This window comes from Manis javanica, chromosome 4 (assembly GCF_040802235.1).
Source record: "Manis javanica isolate MJ-LG chromosome 4, MJ_LKY, whole genome shotgun sequence".
NCBI lineage: Eukaryota > Metazoa > Chordata > Mammalia > Pholidota > Manidae > Manis > Manis javanica.
The window spans coordinates 26,260,785-26,280,445 of NC_133159.1; the positions used below are offsets into that span (position 1 = coordinate 26,260,785).

The 19,661-nt window shown below is 48.0% G+C and overlaps 1 long non-coding RNA gene across 2 annotated transcripts; it reads right to left on the reverse strand.

Annotated features, from left to right (window-relative positions):
* Positions 1 to 310: 310 nt before the first annotated feature.
* On the reverse strand, positions 311 to 17,794 carry LOC118966983 (uncharacterized). Of its 2 annotated transcripts, XR_005053737.2 has the most exons (4): positions 17,687 to 17,794; positions 6,577 to 6,715; positions 3,960 to 4,062; positions 311 to 846 (listed from the first exon to the last, which is right to left on the reverse strand). It is a non-coding gene; the product is annotated as an uncharacterized lncRNA (long non-coding RNA). The 2 variants fall into 2 exon arrangements; XR_012130108.1 differs by lacking the exon at positions 3,960 to 4,062.
* Positions 17,795 to 19,661: the final 1,867 nt, after the last annotated feature.

A 19,661-nucleotide genomic window follows, 5' to 3' on the forward strand; every position in this document is an offset into this window, starting at 1 on the left:
AATGCCTGGAGCAGATGTGTAGTGGTCGTCAGCAACCTTCACACTAACCTGTATTTTCATCCGTCTTTGCCCCCTTCCTTCCCATTGCAGAAGAGGATGTTACTCCTGTCCAAGGCGACCTCCACCCCTCACCCCTCCATACTCAGAACCTCGCCCTCTTTGCCCAGCCCACAATATATGCTCCAAATGCCTGTCTCAGTGGCAGAGTTAAAGCTAAGCAGAATGAAGCCTCAGGCTCCTTATAAACTGAAGAGGGCTCCATAAAATGTATAAAGAGAGAAGGGCTGTCTGTATGTAAGGAACTGTGATTTCAGTTTTATTAGCCAAATAGATAACTCTCATCATGAAAAGAGCCTTTCTGGAGTGATGGATGGCTCTGAGGCCCCGGAGGGACATGGGTATTTCTCAAGGCCGCCAGTCAACCAAGTTAACTGCATAACATTTCTCTCTCCATAGCAACCAGCCGGGCCTCCTCTGCCAGGCCCCACACCTGTGCTTCTGGAAGCCCCTCAGCCCTGTCGCTGCCATCTTCTGCAGCCCGCCATCAGATGGGCACACTCACTCGCTGCCCCCAGCCCCATCCATGGGAAAGAAAGGACCAGCTGGGGAGGGTCCTGTGCGGGAATCCAGAGTCTAGAAACAGGACAGGCAGTGGGCGGCTGCCTCCTCTGCCTCTGAGCTCCTGCGGCATTCTGCTGGCACCGCCTGGCCTCTGTCCTCTTCCAGCAGGTCCGGGAGTGGGCTCCCTGCTTGAGACTGATGGCAGATGAGAAGGGGGAGCCTGTTAGGTACCAGGTGCTGAGCACTTCCATTGTCACAGTGATCCAGAGGCAAGCAATGTCATTTCTGTTGTGGAGATAAGAAGGGTCAATAAGGTGAGGGGATCAACACAGGGTCACAATGCAGCAGTGCAGGGTCCCCCAGGCTTGCCTGATACCCTAGCCTGTGTTCTTTCCTCTTCATCACCCCACTTCCTTCCCAGCTCCCGGCATCGCCAATGAGCCCAGGAGCACCAGAAGCAAGAGTGGTGGGTGACTGGGGCCCCATAGGGAGGGAGGGGTCTCAGCAGGCCCCTCAGACTCCTCCCAGGCTCCTCCAGAGAGTGGCCATCAGTGCCAGGAAAGCAGACACCCTAACCTCCTTGGCTGTCAACACAGGGAGGCAGTGAGACAGTAAGTGTGGACAACTCCTTCAAGAAACCTGGCAGTGAGAAGAGAAAGGGAGGTTTTGTAGGGCCCAGGCAAGCAACCTGGACCAGAGAGAAAGGAGTCCTTGGAGATCCAGAGGTTGAAGACACAGAAGAGAGAGGGATCAGTCACAGCATGAGTTCCCGGGAGCAGGAATAAGCAGGAAGGCGTGAGGTCTAGACCACAGATCTGGAGACTTTTTCTCTAAAAGGTCAGAAAAAGTCATTTCCACTCTACTGGCCTTGCAGTCTCTGTCACAGCTACTCAACTGCTATTGCAATGCAAAAGCAGTCATAGACAATCCCTAAATGAATAAGCATGCTGTTTCCAATAAAACTTTATTTATAAAAAACAGAGAGAGGGCTGGATTTGGCGCTGGGCAGTAGTTTACCAACCCCTGATCTAGAGCACACGGCACAGCTGGCTCTACAGAAGGAGCAGCCACAGTAGTAAACTTGGAGAGCAGAAGGGAGACCTCGTCCTCACAATGCCATCCACAAGGCAGTGCACAGTAGGGGTGCACAGGATACTGACCTGAACTATCAGCCTCCAAGGCAGGAGGGAAGAGGAAAGTGTGGGTGAATTTACAGAGAAACATTGGGTAGGGAGCTCAAGTGTGAAGGTGTTCACACCCTGAAGAGAGAAGAGAATGCCTCAGGAGGTGTAGGCTTGGTGGCCCCACCAATGTGGGAAACGCTTGCAGGGCAGGCAGACATCAGATCCTGGCGGCCCCAACAGCTGTGCCCAGTGGGTCCATTAATGCTCCCCCGAGAAGGGAGGTCTATAGCTGGGACTGGAATGCGGAGAGGCGAGGCAGCTTTGAAACCTGCTGATAACACACAGCCAGAGGAGATTAGGTACAAGCTGGTACAGCAGACCAGGGCTCTGGGCCAACAGACAGAGCCAGCTGGTTCCCTGGCCCAGCACTTTCAAACTGCTGGGCAGGCAGAAGTGATGAGTGGCTCCCCCACTGCCACCGGAGAGCACCACACTGGGCTGCTCTGGGCACCCACAAGCTCTGGTTTCCAAGAGGCTTGCTACCTGTAGCCTGGTGAGGCTGCACTCTTCCAGGAATTATTTGCTCATCTGAGGTCTACAGGAGTGGTTCTGGGTTCTCGGAAAATCCAGAAGAGCCCCTAATCCACTAAAGTGAGAAGAAAGAATGGGCTTGCAGGGAGAGATATAACCCAGGAGTGCCCGTGGCGAGAAGTGGACCGAGGAGACTGGAGGACACACCAGAGTAGGGACAGGGTGCTCCGTAACAGATGGCATCTTCTCCCACCTCTGTACCTTTATCTATGGGGAACGCCATCACCCCTTCCCTCTAGAACGGCTTCCCAGGCCTCTGACTGAAGGATGGGCCAGGAGACAGCTGCTGTGCTTGCTGCCTCTCTGCACTTTGGAACCCCCCTGGCTCCACCAGTTTCCCGTTGGTCTCCCAGCTGAAGTCACCACGGACGGCTATGCAATGGTGCCAGCCAAGAGCTTCAGTGGACAGTCTTTGTAACAACCCTCATTATGCCAATTTGATGCAAAAGGAACTCGAGGCACTAGCAGTCACAAGAAAGCTAAGCAATTCAATTCCTGAGCCAGTACTCTTCTACATCATACCGGGCTGATGAACTAACTGCCTCCAGAACCCTGGCCTGGAAAGAAAGCAGGTCAAGCTGGCAGGTCAAGCTGGGTATAAGGGCCCAGGCACATGCATTGTGAGCAGAGGAGACCATGGCAGACGGGAAGGGTGCCTGTTGAAAGGCAGTGGTCACTAGTGGTCTATCACACTGCAGCCACATGCAGGAAGCTGGGGAGGTAGCCCTTTGGTTTTTCAAGAGAAGTCAGAATCCAGAGTTTTAAGTGGAATCTCCTGATTCTTGGAAACGGAGTCAAATTTTTTTTAAATGCTGTAAGGCCAAACAAAACCCATTTGCTGGCCAAATCTAGCCCGTTCATCACCAGTGTGCCCCCACTGTACCATATATGTTATTTCTACTTTATCTTATTAATTTCACATACAAAGCCCCTACAAGGGAAATAATATTCATCCCCATTTAACAGACAGGACACTGAGATTTGGAGGAAGGGAAGGGACTTGCCCACAGTCACACAGCTGATAAGTACCAAAACTGGAGTCTGTGTTTCTGCCAGGCCCTAAACTACCTTAGAGCACCAGGTTGCTCCCCCAGATGGTGAAAGCCTGGGAAGTGGCCCACACCCATGGTGTCTGTCACTCAGAGCTGCATGGGGGGAGGGCTGAGGCTCTGATGCAGCACCCAGAGGTGCTACTGCCCAGCTGGGCTCCTTCAGCATGGGATTTCACTCCTGCCAGGGTTCAGCTGGTCTTATCAGCCATTTCGGCAAGGCATCACTGACTGATGGGGGGGCCAGTAACCCTGGGGAGCCCTTAGCCTGGGTCCCACTGAGAAAGCAGTAAGTAGGCCAGGTGGCCAAGTGCCCCACTTAAAACAGAAACAATGGAAGCCCAATTCTCCATCCGGAACCTGGGCTTCTGCTTTTGAGGATGGTTCCCCTTGCCTGAGCCTGGATGTCGAGACCATCTGGTCCAACTTTGTTTTATGAACTTTATTATAAGCTTACAGGAGGAGGTGAGCTGAATGCTGGTTCAATTAGGAGAATTTGTAACTTGCTGAACCCCATGAGGGCTAATCACTCCTGGAAGGTCTTTGGTGGCCAGCCACTGAGTTCTGGCCTCAACTTTGACCTATACAACATTTTTATTAATGACTTAGTTGAAAACATAGAGGACCTGTTTACCAAATTTGTAGTTGATTAAAAATGAAAATAAAAATGATGGGCAGATTGCAAAACAGCGACAGGATCCAGATGGCTCTAGACAGGCTGGGCTGATGGGCTGAATCTAATAAGATAAAACAAAACACAGATAAATGGCAGGTCCTGAACTTGGCTTCAAAACAATAACTGTTCAAGAATAGGACTGAGGTGGGCAGGACAGTAATGGGACTTAACAGCAGCAGGTTTTAATAAGACTTGGAGCCTTAGTCAACACAGTTAAGATAGCCATGACACTAAAAGAATAATCTAGAATGTTCCTCACAGCATTGTCTATAATAGCATAATATCAGAAAAAATCTAATGTCCAGTGTGTATGGTTCATCTGTACAGTTGACAGCTATATATTCCTTAAAATAATAATAGCATGAGAATCTATTAAATGACATAGGAAAATATTAAGTAAACAACAGTAGTTTACAAAGCAAGAAGTTCAGTCTGAGCCAATTTTTTTTAAGAAAGGATTGAAAAAAAAGCTGGGAAGATACACACCAAAATGTAAACTTGGCAGTCTCTGGGTGCTATTAGAGGTGACTTGGGTATAGGGTGAGGTCTTGTTAAGTGTGTGAAGTTTTTGAAGGTTTTGGAAAGCCAATGCAATCCTCAAACATGAAGAGTTCTAGTGTCTAAAAAGTTGGAGAAAGTTCTACTCTTCTTTGGCACACCTGAGCCTGGGATCTTGAGTCTAGCTCTAAGAACCTCTCTCTAACAAAGGACCACTTAGTGACACATGGTGAGAGCAAACATTCTGAGTGCTTACAGTGTGCCTGGAAGTGCACTAAGTTCTTTTAATCTGTCATCTTATTCAGTAATTCTACCACTGTTTTCTCCATTTCATAGACAAGGCTCAGAGAGGTCCAGGAACATGCCCACGAACACCCAGTCCACAGAAGCCCTAGAACTTGCTGGAGACAATAGACCCAGGAATAAGTCTGCAAAGAGACAACTTCCCAGCAAATATTGCGAGTGCTTCCAAGCACAAAGCATTCCCAGCAGACCCACTCTGGGAATCCTCAATGTCTGGACTGGCCCCCAGGGGTTCTAATTGACTAAGGTCCCTGATCTTCTTGTGAGAAATTGGGAAGGCCCCCTTGGGACTGAATGTGGGGGCCATCGGGACTGAATTTCAGACCCTCAGACCCTGGAATTAAGACCCTCTCTCATAGAAAGTAAAGAAAGTTCGACTTCAGGTTTGGGGAAATCAAGGAACATGAGATTGGGTTGGGGAGAAAACTAGGAAAGTTAGCACAGAGTGATTATCAAAAACTTAGCCACATCCTCCCATTCAACCCAGCCCAGCCTCCAGGGGACGCAGTTTCAGCAACCTCTCATCAAGAACTGAACAACCGAAAAGAAATATGACTCCTTGAGTGCCAGACCAGATTAGGTCAGCCAAAGCTTCTATCATGCCTTCGGAAAATTTATTTTGGGGAGTAAAGCCTGTGGCAGTGGACTTGGAGAGCAGAGCACCAGAGAAAGGTCCACCTGCAGGTCTGGGAGAGGAAAGGCCACTGAGCACACTTCTCCTCCTGGGTGTGACCAAGCACTCTGGGATAGGGCTTTTAGATACCTGTCCCACCTTGAACCACACATGTTAGTCGGGAGGAGGAAGAGACCTGTTCAATGTGAACCCAGAGGGCAGAGTCAGCTTTTAACAGGGAAGGATCAAGAGAGGCACAAGTCAAGTTCCAGCCAGTGAGGTCCCACGATGGACTGGCACTGACCTCAGGGAGCCATGGTCTCCCAGGAGCAGGTATGCCAGTCAGTGGACAGTCACTGGTTGTCAGAAGTAGTATGGAAAGGATTTGTGCCCTAAACTTCAAAGGTCATGAGGGTCAGGATTTTAGGTTGTTCAACATTATTTCCCCAGGTCCTTAGCACATACCTGAATTATAGTAGATGCTCAGAAAAATAATCTGTTGGATTAACTAATTAATTAGTGATATGGAGAATTAGACCAGATTACCACTAATGGCCCTTCTGGAACTATGAGTCTATGGTCCTGTGGCACTTAAAATCAACATCTATAAAATCCTGATTATTTTCAACATAACGCCTTTCTTCCAATGTCCAATGCCCTCATTTAACCTAACTGCAGTCCCAGGGGACAGATGGCTCTGTACTCCTTCAGGCTAGAGCACCTCACCCAGTTAATTCACTTTGAGGCTCCCCATAGCACCTTGCGATGCCACCATGCCTCTAGACCTCCATGGTTATTTCCAATATTTTATATTTACAAAGTAGGCAGCTACAGATGAGTGTGCAAATATTTGTTTGTTTTCCTTCATGGTTATTTCCTTGGAGTCTACTTTGCAGGAGAAAATGTGGGGATATTTTCACCCAACTGATGACTGGCTCCTCTGGCAGATTTGGGGCCTTAAACATGAGTTCTCCCAGCTGCTATGCATTGTAATGATTTCCCAGTCCCACAGCAAGCACACAACAGACCAAGAAACTTCTAGCTCAGATGATTAGTTGTACTAGAACATCCAGAGATGACATAGAGTGGGAGGTCCACGGAGTTTTCTTCAACTCATTTCTATCATCTCTGAGTCACAGAAGTCATAATAAATGTCCTCACCCTTCATTTGTCCACACCTTTCCCAGAAGCTCTTCAGATACATCACGGTGGGCCCCAGGGGCATGTCTCCTGGCACAAAATGATTTTCCTGAAATTCAGTGTTTATTTCCTTCCTTCCTATAGCCTGTCAATGGGGGAGCTGCAAAATAAGACACACAGACATTTGGACTTCAGTGAGAGTACTCACTTCAGAATAAGTTTATGGGCCTCAGATACAGTCATGAAAAGTGAGCAGAAAACTGGCATGTCTGGGATTCCTAACCCAGGGCAAATGGTTACACCCAACTGCCCAGCAGAGTAGCCTAGCCAAAAATCTAAATGGTTTCCTGGCATTTACCAGGAAAATGCCCTCCAGCAGGGTGGAACAATTTCTTGGACCACCAGCAGGGTTTAAATATATGCGCCTCCTTCCCCGCCATCCCAAAGTCAGCTCTTAGCGTGGCCATCCTTTCTTGCTAGTTTAACAGCTACATAATAGGACCCACAAGGTGCTGGAATGTGCTGGGCATGCTTTTGTGTATTGATGGATGGCATGCATTTCCCAGCAGATGGGATCGTTATGCATAGGGGCTGATACCCACATGCTGAGGCAGTGAGCTCAGGGGCACTGCCTGTCCCCTGCATTCCCATTATAATGCCTTCCTCTAGTGTTTGCTTCATTACAATTATTGTACAAAAGGTTTTTCTTGCAATATATTCCAGGATAATTTTAGAAATTTGTTTTCACCTCCCAACATTGATTCCTAGGGCAGCTTGCAAGCTGCCTAAAATGAAAAATCAATGGTGACAGCAGTGGAGTGGGCTCCAATTCCTCATTAACCTAGAGCTCCCAGCAGCCCCAGCCCTGTCTCCTCCCTCAGGATTAGCCATGGGCAAAAATGGGCAGCCTGGAGGCATTACCTCGTTCCCCTTGGCCTTTCTGTTCTGAGCTCTTTCGGTCTGCCTGCTCTTCCCCACCCTTTACCAAAACTTATTGCCCACCAAGTGTGGAGAATGGGTTGGAGAGGAGAAGTAAGATCCACTGCATAGCTACACATATGCCAGGCACTAGGCTAGTCAGTTTAAATGCACATCCCATTTAAGTCTACCAAAATTCTGAGGTTGGTATTGCCCCCATTTCACAGAAGAGGAAACTGAGGCACAAAGAGCTCAAGAAACAAGCTCAGTGTCACGCATTTAGTAAGGTTGAGCTAGGATGAGAACCTCTCTGTCCCCAAAGCCCATATTTGCGCAATTGCATGCCACTACAGTGGGGCCGAAATCTAAGAGCAGTTATTTGGTGAAGCAGCAGCCCCCAGAGACACACAAAATGTGTTTGGCTCTGCACCTGGCCGCCCCCACTCAGCCAATGGCTCGGTTGAGTTCTACACACAAGGACTGGCCCTAATGAAGCCTCCAGGGACATCAGGCTGCGCTCCTGAGTCTCAGCTCCACCCACAATACATGGCAGCAAGGGCCAAGGAAGTTCTAATTGAGATTTCAGACACCTAGAGAGAATCACAGCCCTCTGGCCAAAGGCCATCTGCAAAAAGTGGATGCTAGAAATCTTTGAAACCAGTTAAAAGAGCAAAGCAGAAAGAGAGACAATGCATTTCACACTGGAGAAGGAGGTGATGCTAAAGCTAGTCTAGATCAGCCCTGCTCAGTAGAAATGTAACTCAAGCCTCATACCTAATGTTAAATTTTCTAGTAGGCACATTTTGAAAAATAAAAAGAAACAGGTGGAATTAATATATTTATTTAGCCCAATATATCTCAAATATTATTTCAATATGTAATCAATATAAAAACTTAATGAGATTTTAAATTTTTTTGTACTAAGTCTTTGGAGTTCCATGCTTATTTTATACTTACAGTACCTCTCAGTTTGGACTGGCCAGTCGCAGGTACTCCACAGCCACACATGGCTAGTGGCTACCAGATTGTACAGCACAGGGCTACGCCCACGGTTTTTAAATTATGTTTCACGGAATTTAGCACTCCTCAGAAGTGTTCCAGGCTCCCTAAATTTTGGGCTGTATTTTCATTTGTAATGGATTTTAACTCTTTAAACCAGTGATATAAAAAAATTCACACTCAAAAGATGTCTCATCCCAAATTTTAACACATTGAAGACAATCAGTAGGAAAACTTGTGTTCATTCTTGAGAGGAAATGTTATTAATTCATCCTCTTATAAAAGAAGTTTGTAGTGGTAAAACATCTCTTAATCTGCTAGTAACTTATATTACTAATATTTTATATTAGTAATTTATATTAACAATTCATATTACTATTATTAGGAAATTAAATTAATATTTTTAATTTATATTAGATTTCAATTAAGTAATAACAATAGCCACCAACATTTATCACACATTTACCATGTGCATCATGGGTATCATCTCATCACATCCTCACAACCCATTTTTGAGATGGATAATATGATTCTTTTCATTTGCAGAGGAAGGTACTGAGACTGGGGAGTTCAACAACTTGCCTACTGCAGCAGAGAATTATCTCAGAATTGGAACCCAACCCCAGTTGTCAAACTTCTAAACCAAAGCTCTTTACTCAGCGGACTACAATCAAAAACAGAACAATCCACAATGCTTGTGTAAATTCTGGTCTTTCTCAAACTTCAAGCTACTTTGCTGTATACCCGGGGCTCAAAGCCTAAACTGCACACCCTCTCATCAGGTCCTTACACCCAGGCAAACACACCACACAGTGTTCCACTTAGTTCCACAAACACTTACAGACATCCCCATGTGTCAGTATTAGCTATGCTCCCTTTGTAGCCAAGATAAAGCTCTCTATATCCTGCTTAGCCCCCAACCATCTGGGAAAAGGCTGGATTGTATCCTGTATAGGGTATGAAGCCAGTGAAGGGTTTTAGCAAAGGCGGATGACAAGAAAGATCATATCTGCATTTTAGAAAGTTCATTCTGGTTGCTGCAGCAAGGGTAGGTTGGAGGGTGTTGGGAACAGAGAAAGGAAACCAACAGTGATGGCAGATACGAGGGGAACACTCATGATAAAAGCTCTGGGTCTTGGTGATTGCATAAATCATTGAGTGAGGGGTCACAAACAGAAAGCGAAGGTTTCTTCTTTCTGGTTAAAGTAGTGAGTTAATGGTGGGCCCATTAGCTGAAACAAAGAATACAGGGGGAAGGTCTGGGTTGAAGGGAATGAGTTGACATAATTAATTTAGATTTTGATAATGCAGTTGACCTTGTAATTGACAGCCCAACATCCACTCAACCCCTCTGCCCTCTGTCAAAGAAATGCAATCTGAGGAACTACAGATCCAGGGTGCACCATGACTCCTATCACGCAATCATGATAAGCTCATCCCACAATAATCCCCCTGCCAATGACTGGTGCAGAGCATTGGTCTAAGCCACTGTGCACGTAGTATTCCCTTTGAGACTTTACTGGTGTAGAGATCATCAGTTGGCCCATTCAGACCATAAGAAGTCACCTTTCTCAACAGTTTTGGGAGAGGAGCTCTCTCCTGATAAGAATAAGGAGACGAGTAGTCCTAGCACCTCCTGACAGAGCAGCACCTCAGGAAGCATGGGTGGGACAAGGCAATTCCAGGAGAAGAGCACAATGGAGAGAGAAAAACCTGCATCCTGGATGAACTTGTTGAACCACTGCACCAGGTTTCCCAAAAGCTCAACCTAGTCTCTTATGTGAGCCAATACACTTCTTTATTGCTTAAGACACTTTGAGTTGGGTGCTCTGCTACATACAGCTGCAAGCTTCCTAACTGATAAGGATATTTTGAATTGAGGAGACCCAGTACACAGAGTCCCCTGGAGTTGTATAATGCAGCATCTCCAGGGTGACCTGTGGGACACAAAAGAAGTGGTGCCCATTAGGCAGATAGGTCTTCAATCTGAAGCCCAGGGAACTCAAGCTGGAAGTACAGATCTGGTGTTATCAAGTGGGAAGTAAACTGAGGAAGTAAATGAGACTGAGCAAAGCAAGTACATAGAATGTGGAGAGGAGAGAAGAGAGAGGTCAAGGACAGAACCGTGGGAAACGCTAACATTGGTGGGGGCGGGGCGGCTCTAAAGCAAACAGAGGAGTAGAGGGAAGTGAAGAAGTCCTGGACATGAGGAGGAGACTGAGAATATGGCCAGAGAAGTGGGGAGAGAAGAAAAATTAGGGAAGGAATGGGAGGGTGGGGTGGATGGGCAACTGCTGAATGGTGAACACACAGTGGAAAGAGACATGGATAGGGACAAAAAGGGAATACTAATTAAGGTGTAGGCCAAGCTACCTTAACAATGAGACTCATAAATATCATGGCTTTAAGAAATGGAAGTTCTTTGCTCTCCCACATGAGAGCCCAGAGAGAGAGACAGGCCAGAGCAGTAGACTGTTCTTTTCCATAGAGTCTTGAGTGGCCAAGTTTCCTCTGTCTGGTTGCTCTGCCGTCCCTCAGAGTCTCGCCTTTGTCCATATAACCACAGCTGGCTCATCACTAGCACTTCCAAATTCCGTCCCAGGGAAAGGCTTCCCTTTCCAATATTCAGTGCAAACAGCTTCTGTACATGGGTGTGAGCTGAATGGAAGTTGCACACATTCCTCTTGGCAAGAACTAAGTACATAGCCACACCTAGCTGCAAGGGAGGCTGGGAGAGAATGGACATTGGGCATAAGTAACAAGCTCTGGCACTGGGTCTAGAAACTTCTTGTAGGTGCTGTACAGGCAGCTACCCCCTCTACTCCTCAAGTGTGTCATCTCAGCTTATTGGCATTAATATCTTAATCCAGTCAAATGGACAGTCTTATAATAGGGCCTGAGGATCTAATGTATAGCATGGTGACTATAACTGATAAATCTGTATCACATAAGTGAGATTTGCTAAGACAGCAGATCTTAAGAGTTCTCACCCCCCCCAAAAAAAAGAAAAGGTAACTGTGTGAGGTGATGGATGTGTTAATTAACTTAATGCTGGGAATCCTTTTACAATGTGTGATATATCACATCATTACATTGTATGCTTTAAATATTTTACAATTCTATTTGTCAATTATACCTCAGTAAAAGCTGAAAAAGAAAACTTGGGAGGGATAAGAAGAAAATTTTATAGACTTTAATACAGAGATAAAAAGGGATAATCTTTTAGAAAATTCTGAAGAATTTCAGGCTCTCTGATCACAATACTTCAGCTGCCCATGCTCTAGCCCCTCAGGAGACAGCCTTGCAGCGTAGTTAATGCTGTGTGACCTGCTGGCTGTGTCCACCCCTCTCCCCTCCTTGCCTCCTGGCCGGTCAGTCTAGCTGACCAGAACAAGGCAGAAAGAGGGAAGCATCATATTCTGGTGCTTTGCGTTATATAGGTCATGATTCTGTGTTTTGTCTTTAATCTCCTCCTAATCACTGACTCTCCCCTCAAAATTCCTTCCCCTGCCCTGGCCCCTGCTTAAAACTATCCTTTATTTCTCTCCTCCCTTTTGCCAATACAGCACCAACTTGTTCTCAAACCCACAGCAATCTGGCATCTGCCCCATCACTCAGCTGCAACTGTCACCTAGCTCATTAAATTTAATGGTCTTTTCTCAGCCTCTTCCTCCTCCACCTGGCTGGGTCTCATTAGACACAATGACCACCTCTTCCTGGAAACTCTGCCTCTCTTGGCTGCTGTGATGTGCCTCTCCACACACCTGCCCGCCCACTCCATTCCCTAGTCCTACTCTGTGTCTTTCTTTCTGTGACTCATCAAAAGACAGAAAAAGGTCAATGCAAATTCTATACAAATTCTATACAGGGGCAGTCATCCTGCTGTCCTGGCATAGTAGAAAAGACACAACCCAGCTCAAATCTCAGACTTGTCACTTATTTGCTGCATGACCTTGTTACTTAGCATCTATGAGTCCATTTCCCCTTGGAAAAATAGGGATACAAATACTCCTTTTTCAGATTTTTGTATTAACAGGCAAGTGTATTACTGCTTACTAAACAACCCCAAAATCTCAGTGGCTTAAAAAACATAACATTACACTCCATGAGGGTAAGCAGGGGCCAAGGGGCTACTAAGTGAGATTACAAAGGACTTTGATTCAGTGGCTCTACCATCCCCAGGTCTCAGAGTCCTTCCCGGGATTTTCTGTTTCAGTGGACCACAACAAGAAAGAGTGAGCAAATGTGTGTAGAAGACTGTGCATGATATTTTTAGGGGACAGACATGAAAGTGGCATGCATTACTCCCACTCATGGTCCACCGGCCAGAACTCAGTCACAAGTCTTGACCTAACAAGGGATGCTGGGAAATGTAGTTCCAGGAGAAAGGAAGGGGGGTTGATGAACCTGTAGTATCCTCTCTGCCACAGGGTCCCTTTGATGTTGGAAATAAGAAAAGCAAATACTGTGAACTTTCTGGAACATACTGAGTGTTATCTGAATAGCAGCCATTAGCAGCATTTTTTTGTTTTGTTTTTGTTTTTTCTTACTATTTGCCAACTTTTCCAAATGTTTAAGTCTGTGCAGACAAAGGCTGAGATAAAAAAGGTGATGGAGGGAACAAACCGACTAAGAGCGGAACAACTGTTGTGGACAGAATGGAAGTACAGGTCAGGTGCAGCGTGTAGGGGTAGAGTGGGCACAGGCGGAGTGTGGGCAGGGGGCTCACAGGGAGCAGAGAGCACTGAGGAACTGAGCACAACCTCTAATTTCCTGACCAGCCCTGGCTCCCACCTGAGCCGGAAGGGGCTTAGAAAGATCTGAGTTTCCTTGGAAACCATTTCTCTGGCCCTCTCTGCACGTTATCAGCCAAGTTGGTTGTAATCAAACCCCCACGGGGCAGAGAATGAGCTCTCAAACTGCCATCCTGGGGTTCCATCCAAATGGCTTGCATTTCCTATTTAAATTGGTAATTTCCCTACACGTGTTCCCCTGCCCAAAGGAGGGAAGGGGAAGCTCTAGACGTGCACGCAGACACAGCCTAGGGCCCGTGGGAGTGCCTCCAAACTCAGGCCTCACCAACAGCCTCAGCAGGCCAGGACCCCCATCCCTGGGCCCTTCTGGCCCACAGAGGGAAACCCCGACACTAGCAGTGGAAGGGAAGGGCCTACATGGGCCACACAGGTGGTTTCCAGAAGGGTGGGCACCATTATCCAGACTGAATTTGGGGGGCACTGACTGCTTTACCTTTTGCAGGTATACACTTTCCAAGGGAAAGGGACAGGGGCTGGGCCAAGGCAACAGGTAATGTTCAAACTCTCAGAGCCAACAGCTGGGGACATGCCAGAGTGTTAGGCAGAGAGAGTCCAGAAGGCTGGGAGGCCCCTCACCACCACCCCTTTGGTCACAAGCTAGCCCGGTTCCCAGTGGGACTACAGGAAGTAAGACTGGACTCCTGTCCCCTTTTCTTTCAAAATGAGCTGAAGGTCCATCCCAGACAAGGACCTTCACAAACGCATGGTTAGATAGCCATATACATATATGTTCACATGCAGTCATACATATTGGAGAGCTCTGTACATGTACATAGACACATACCTGTGTACCTGAATATCATGCATATCTGACCCCCTCACTGACACATCAGGCATGTTCACATTCACGGTGGACACAGAGCCACCCAGCGCACAGGGCCCAGCCACACATGACGACCTCGGTGAACATTCATGCATTACAGCATGATCACGGTACTCAGACACACACCTATGAGACTGAGGAAGAGGGAGAACCGGTCAGGAGATGGACTCTGCTTTGCATGTGGCTAAACTGGGGACAGTTTGGGTTCTAAAATACTAGCTGGATCCAGGGAGAGGTGGTGAATTGAGTCTAATCCACACTGCGCCTGAGAGTCTAATCATGAGGGCAAAGGTGGGTACAGAGCATCTGGGTGGGGTTAGGTGGAGCCTCTCTGGGAGAAGCAGATTCCCAGACCGCAGTGGGCCAGGCACCAGGAACAGCCACTGGGGAGGCCTTCCTTCCAGAGGTGAAGCTGGCTGTCAGGGCCTTGTCTCGGTGGAGAAGAAGAGATCAAAACTAGGAACCAGACATCGGCGTGGAGCGACTCCAGGGGAGTGACTGGCCCTATGGGGTCTGGGTGTCTGGGGTCCCCCAGCTCTCAGATCCTGTGTTCAGGGAAGCACAACTGGTACCAGGTCCACCCAATGCCATGCTGGGCTCCCTTCTCAGAGCTGGGTCAGGGAGAGCTCAGGGAAATGGCAGGCAGGGCCTGCAGGCTCTACCGGTATCCCCACCCCCACTTACCCACCCAGCCCCCCAGCTCCCACTGCTCCTGGGGAAAGACAGACCCCCAACTTCTGAGCCAGTCAGACCCTGGAATTTGCTGCCATGAAGGCCCTGGAACACTGCCCTCCACCTCAAAGCCTGCCCTCAGGGCCCTACCACACCCCAGCTGTGAGGGTCTTGGTCACACATGCTCCCCAGTCTCTCCTCCCGGGAGCTGCGCCCCACCACTGAGAGGGCTGGGGAGCAGGTGTTGGATTCTGGTGCCCAGAACAGCTGTCCCAACATTTCTCCCCCAGCCTCAGCCCTGAGAAGAGTTCCTCAGAGCTTCACAGTCTGCCTGCACCCTTCTAAACAGACAGGTGTGCAAGAAGAAATGAGAACTCCAGCAGGTTGGGTGCAAGCAGCTGTCTGCAGCTGCGCCTCTCCGCATCTTCTGGCAACCTGCCCTGGGGAGGACAGAAAGCCTGCGTGAAATTTCTGAGCACTGGAGTTTCCCTACCACACACATGTACACAGTCTCTCTCCCTGTCTCCCTCTGCTTCTGCATATGCTACTCTCTCTACCTGGAATAGCTTTCCACCTCCTTGTGTCCTGGAAAACTCTTATACAGGAGCTAGGCTGAGTCATGACTCAGGGACGGTTGTAAGGGAAAAATGAGAACATGCTCTCCACATAGTAGGCTCTCAAGTTCTTGGTTGTGATTTCTCTCTCTGAGAAAAACTCTTTTGAAAACAATTGACTTACTCCATCACAAACATCGTCCTGACAAACCCTGTCCTAGGAGCTTTACATACATTATCTCACTTGGTCTTCCAAGCATTCCCATTAGAAAGACTTGATCCTCCTGTTTTCCAGGTAACACACTCAAAGAGGTTAGTGATGCACCCAAGTGTGTGCTAAGTCTAGTCAGATCTAGGACCCAAACCCCAGTATTTCTCACTCCAAGGACTCAACGGCCACATTAAGGCTTTTTTCTAAAGTAATAAAGAACTTTTTTTTAATGAAACATGACTTTGATGGGAACCCTAATTTATAAAATTAAATTAAAAGCAGAGCTTCTGTTGAGGCAGGGACAGGGGGAGAAGCAAGCCCTGCTCACATTCCTCCTTGCCCCCACTTACCCACCCAGCCCCCCACCTTCCCCTACTTCCTGTAGCTCCAAGGAACCAGGTCCAAACCACTGCACCCCACTCCCTTCTGTCCAAGCCCCACAGCCAAGAACCTTGCACAAATGTCAGACCTACCAATGGGCCTGACATCAGAAGAAGGAATCCTGTGCTCTGTAGCTCACAGAATAAAAATGTATTCCTTCTGATCCCTAGCCAATCTCCTGATAAGCCCAGCCTGCTAAGGTGCCTGATGGTCCCTCAGATGTCTGGTTCCAGCCAGCTAGTCTTTGAACTTGAGATGTCCTAAGCACCCACTAGTTGACTTAGTAATTCGGGGAGACTTGAAAGGAGGTCCAGGCAGCGGTCAGGCAGCTATCCTCCCTTCCATAAAAGTCTGCCTGGGCTGAATGTTCTCCCTAAGAGCTCTTCTCCAGGGACAGCTACTTGAATCAGAGAGTTAGGGATCATGGGGAATTCATTTGCAGGCACAACAGGATTCTGCTGGCAGGCTGTCCTGGGGAGGGGAGGAGGATGCAGCTCACCTGTGTCTCTATCAGAAGCTGTGCCCTGGGACATTTAATAATCAGCTCTGCTTGGCTTAGCACTCTGAGCACCTGGAACTGGGTCCTTTCTCAACATCCCAGGATCTCAGAATCACGTCAGAGAGAGGCAGACTCCCCTGCCCTCTGGCTGAGGACAAACCACTGCAGTTGTGAGCTTCAGTGAGTGCCTATGGCCCCTGTGGTCCTGTGCAACCCTGTTTCCCTTCCTGAAAGGATGGGGGTGCCATGGGAGGGCTCAACTTCCTTCCTCAACAACTGCCCACATTCTCACCCCATCACAGATGGAGAAAGGGTTCCTCCTCCCACCCAAGAGCAACCCCAACATTGCGTTTCCACTACTGACACCTCCTCAAGGAGCTGCACCCAAACCTCTCCTTGACCTCTGGCGACGAACAGGCTCCCTCCCAATCCCCCCATGCTAATGGTAGCCTTCCCAGGGTAGCCCTATCTCTGCATTAGGCAGATCTGGATTCGGGTTCAGGCTATGGCACACCTGCCACGTGACCTTGAGCTAGTCATTCCCTCTCTGCATCCCAGTTACCACATCTGTAAAGTTGAAATAATAGGCTCTACCTCAGAGAAAGGATTGCTGTGAAAGGAGATGGTGACACCTGCAAAGGGCTTAACACAGTGCTTGCCCTTCCATTACTCAAGGAAAGTTACCATTATTAGAAACATTAGCTCACTATTCCATCACGCCAATGGTCTCTCTCCCTCCCCTCACTAGCAGACTTCTGCTACTTCCTAAGCACGAAAGCACCCTTAGCCCCTGTCAAACAGTACCCTGTCCTCCTGCCTCTCGCCCAGGTCACCAATGAGCCCTGCTGACCTAATTCAATGACTTCTTCCCAGCCTCCAGTTAAGGCACTTGTTACTGATGCCCGTCTATTTTTTTCCCTCAGACTCTCTCTTCCTTTGGTTTCACAGCTTGCTCTTCTGGTTCCTCCAACCTTTATGAACATCCTTTTCCTACACCCTGTCTGACTCCCTAGGATCAGTGGCTGCACATTAGAATCACCCACAGAGAATCAAATACCAATGCCCAGCCCCACTCTCCAGCGATTCTTATTCAGCTGGGCTAAGGGACACCCAGGCATTCTAAGGTTCAGCTGGGTTTGAGAACCATAGCCCTGGATGAAGAATATGCATTTGGCCTTTCTATTTAAGATTATTTTCAGCTTGCAGAAAAAGAAGCAAACTAACAGTAGCTTAGATAAGACAGAAGCTCATGTCTCTTACAGGTATGGACTCGACAGGTCCGAGTGAGTTTGGCGGTTCTGCAGTCAGGGCCTCAAACTCCTGCCTCATGGTAAAAACAGCTGCTAAATCTTCACATCCTCATTCCAGCTAGCATGAAGGAGAAAGGAGCAAAGAGAGGTAAAGGCAACAGGGGCTACATTACCCCCCACCCCCGCCCCCTGCTAACCACACTCCTCACTGGCCACACCAGCCTCTCAGCAGGTCAGGAACCGTGGCTCCTCAAAAACCAACCAACCCCAGTGACCCAGTGCCTTGCCAGTGGGTTTCAGCCCCCAGCAAGTTCACTATGGATTCACTGTGACCAAAGAAAATGACAGTAAATGTTCTTGGGGTGAAAGGGTTATATCCAACTTATTTCTACAGTGGCAGGTCAATCACTAAAATCCCATTCACTCAGAGCGACTCTGCATGCAGCAAGCCAGTCTCTGCCTCTGGGCTTCTCTGCCTGCACAGTTGTCCCACACAGCCATTCTCTGGGCCTCTGTCCTCAGCGCTGCCACCACTCCAGCCTCTGCTCTCCTGCAGCCTTGCAGCCATGCCACCGTGTCGCCCAGAGTACTGGGTGGAGCTCTTTATATAGAGTCAATAGCAACATATTACCCACACGTGTGTAGTGAGCTAGCCAACCAGGGGCAGGTGAGAATCCTGGCCACAGGACCTTTCATTTTATCCACACCCAGGAATCTTCCTCCCCCCTTTGCCTCAGGGAAAGTCTTTCTTCTCCTTCATTCTTTTTATTAGGACTTATGATTATAGGGTGGGAGGAGAGATGCAGTGCTGGTCAGTCAAAAGTCTGGTCAAAAATTTCCCAAGCTTACACTGATCCTGGACCCCAGCAGAGATGATCCTAGACCCTATCACAAGCTGCTAGAGGTTGAACATTCCATGCCTTTGCTATTCAAAGTGTGGACGAACACCATCAGCATCACCTGGGAGCTTGTTAGAAATGCAGAATCCCAGGCCCTGCTTGCGATATACCCATTCAGAATCTACATTAATACCATTAAAAAGCATCTCAGTGTTTCTTTCATACAGGTAGAGACACAGCACCATTTGAGCCTCCAGATTTTCTCTCATCTTCCTTCAGGATAGAAATACTTTGACACTAATGGAAGGGCGGTTTCCCTGCATTTTCCCCTTGCTTTCCTCTTGCCTTCCCAGGAACCCTACATCCACAAGGTGACCACTGGTATCCTCAGCAGGACTTTAAGCTTGGTCTTCTCAGTCATAACGTGGACTATTCACAATTCCCTCCAGCAGTTCTGCGTGGCAATAGACACAGCTGGTGTGGAATCCTTTTGGATGACATGTTGCAAGTTTATTGGGAGGATTGGAAAGGAAGCATGTAAAACACCTAGAAAAATACTTGAAACATGGAAGATAACCAGTAAGTGGTAGCTATTATTACCAGCTGTGTGACCTTGACCATCGCTGAGCATAGCAGAGCCTCAGTTTTATCACCAGCACCTGACACCCAGTGCCCACACAGAATAGGCTGTATGGTGTGAGTTCAGTCTAATTCTCAGCTCAGTGGAAGGAGAGGTGATGAGAGGAGTGTATAGACAAGGATATGACCCAGATGTAAGAAGAGGTAGACCCAGGACATGTTTGAGGGCTAAGGAGGAGAGACCAGCTCGGCAGGAACAAGAGACATGCAGAGGAGAAATGGATGATACAGACAGAAGGATGATGGTGGCCAGTGGTGGACCTTGAAGGTGAAAGAGAGCTACTGAAGGCTTTAGATCAGGAAGTAGAAGAGTGGCACAAAGTGCAGAAAGAGACTCATCTAGGGCAGGCTGTAGTTGTAAAAGTGGGGAATGGATTTGAGAGATATTGCTGGGGTGGAATGCGTAGGATTTGTTGACCAACAGGATGTCAGAAGGAGGAAGATGGAGGATCAGTCTGGCAACAACGATGGCGACATTAGTGACAGACAAGGCAGCTGAGAGATGGA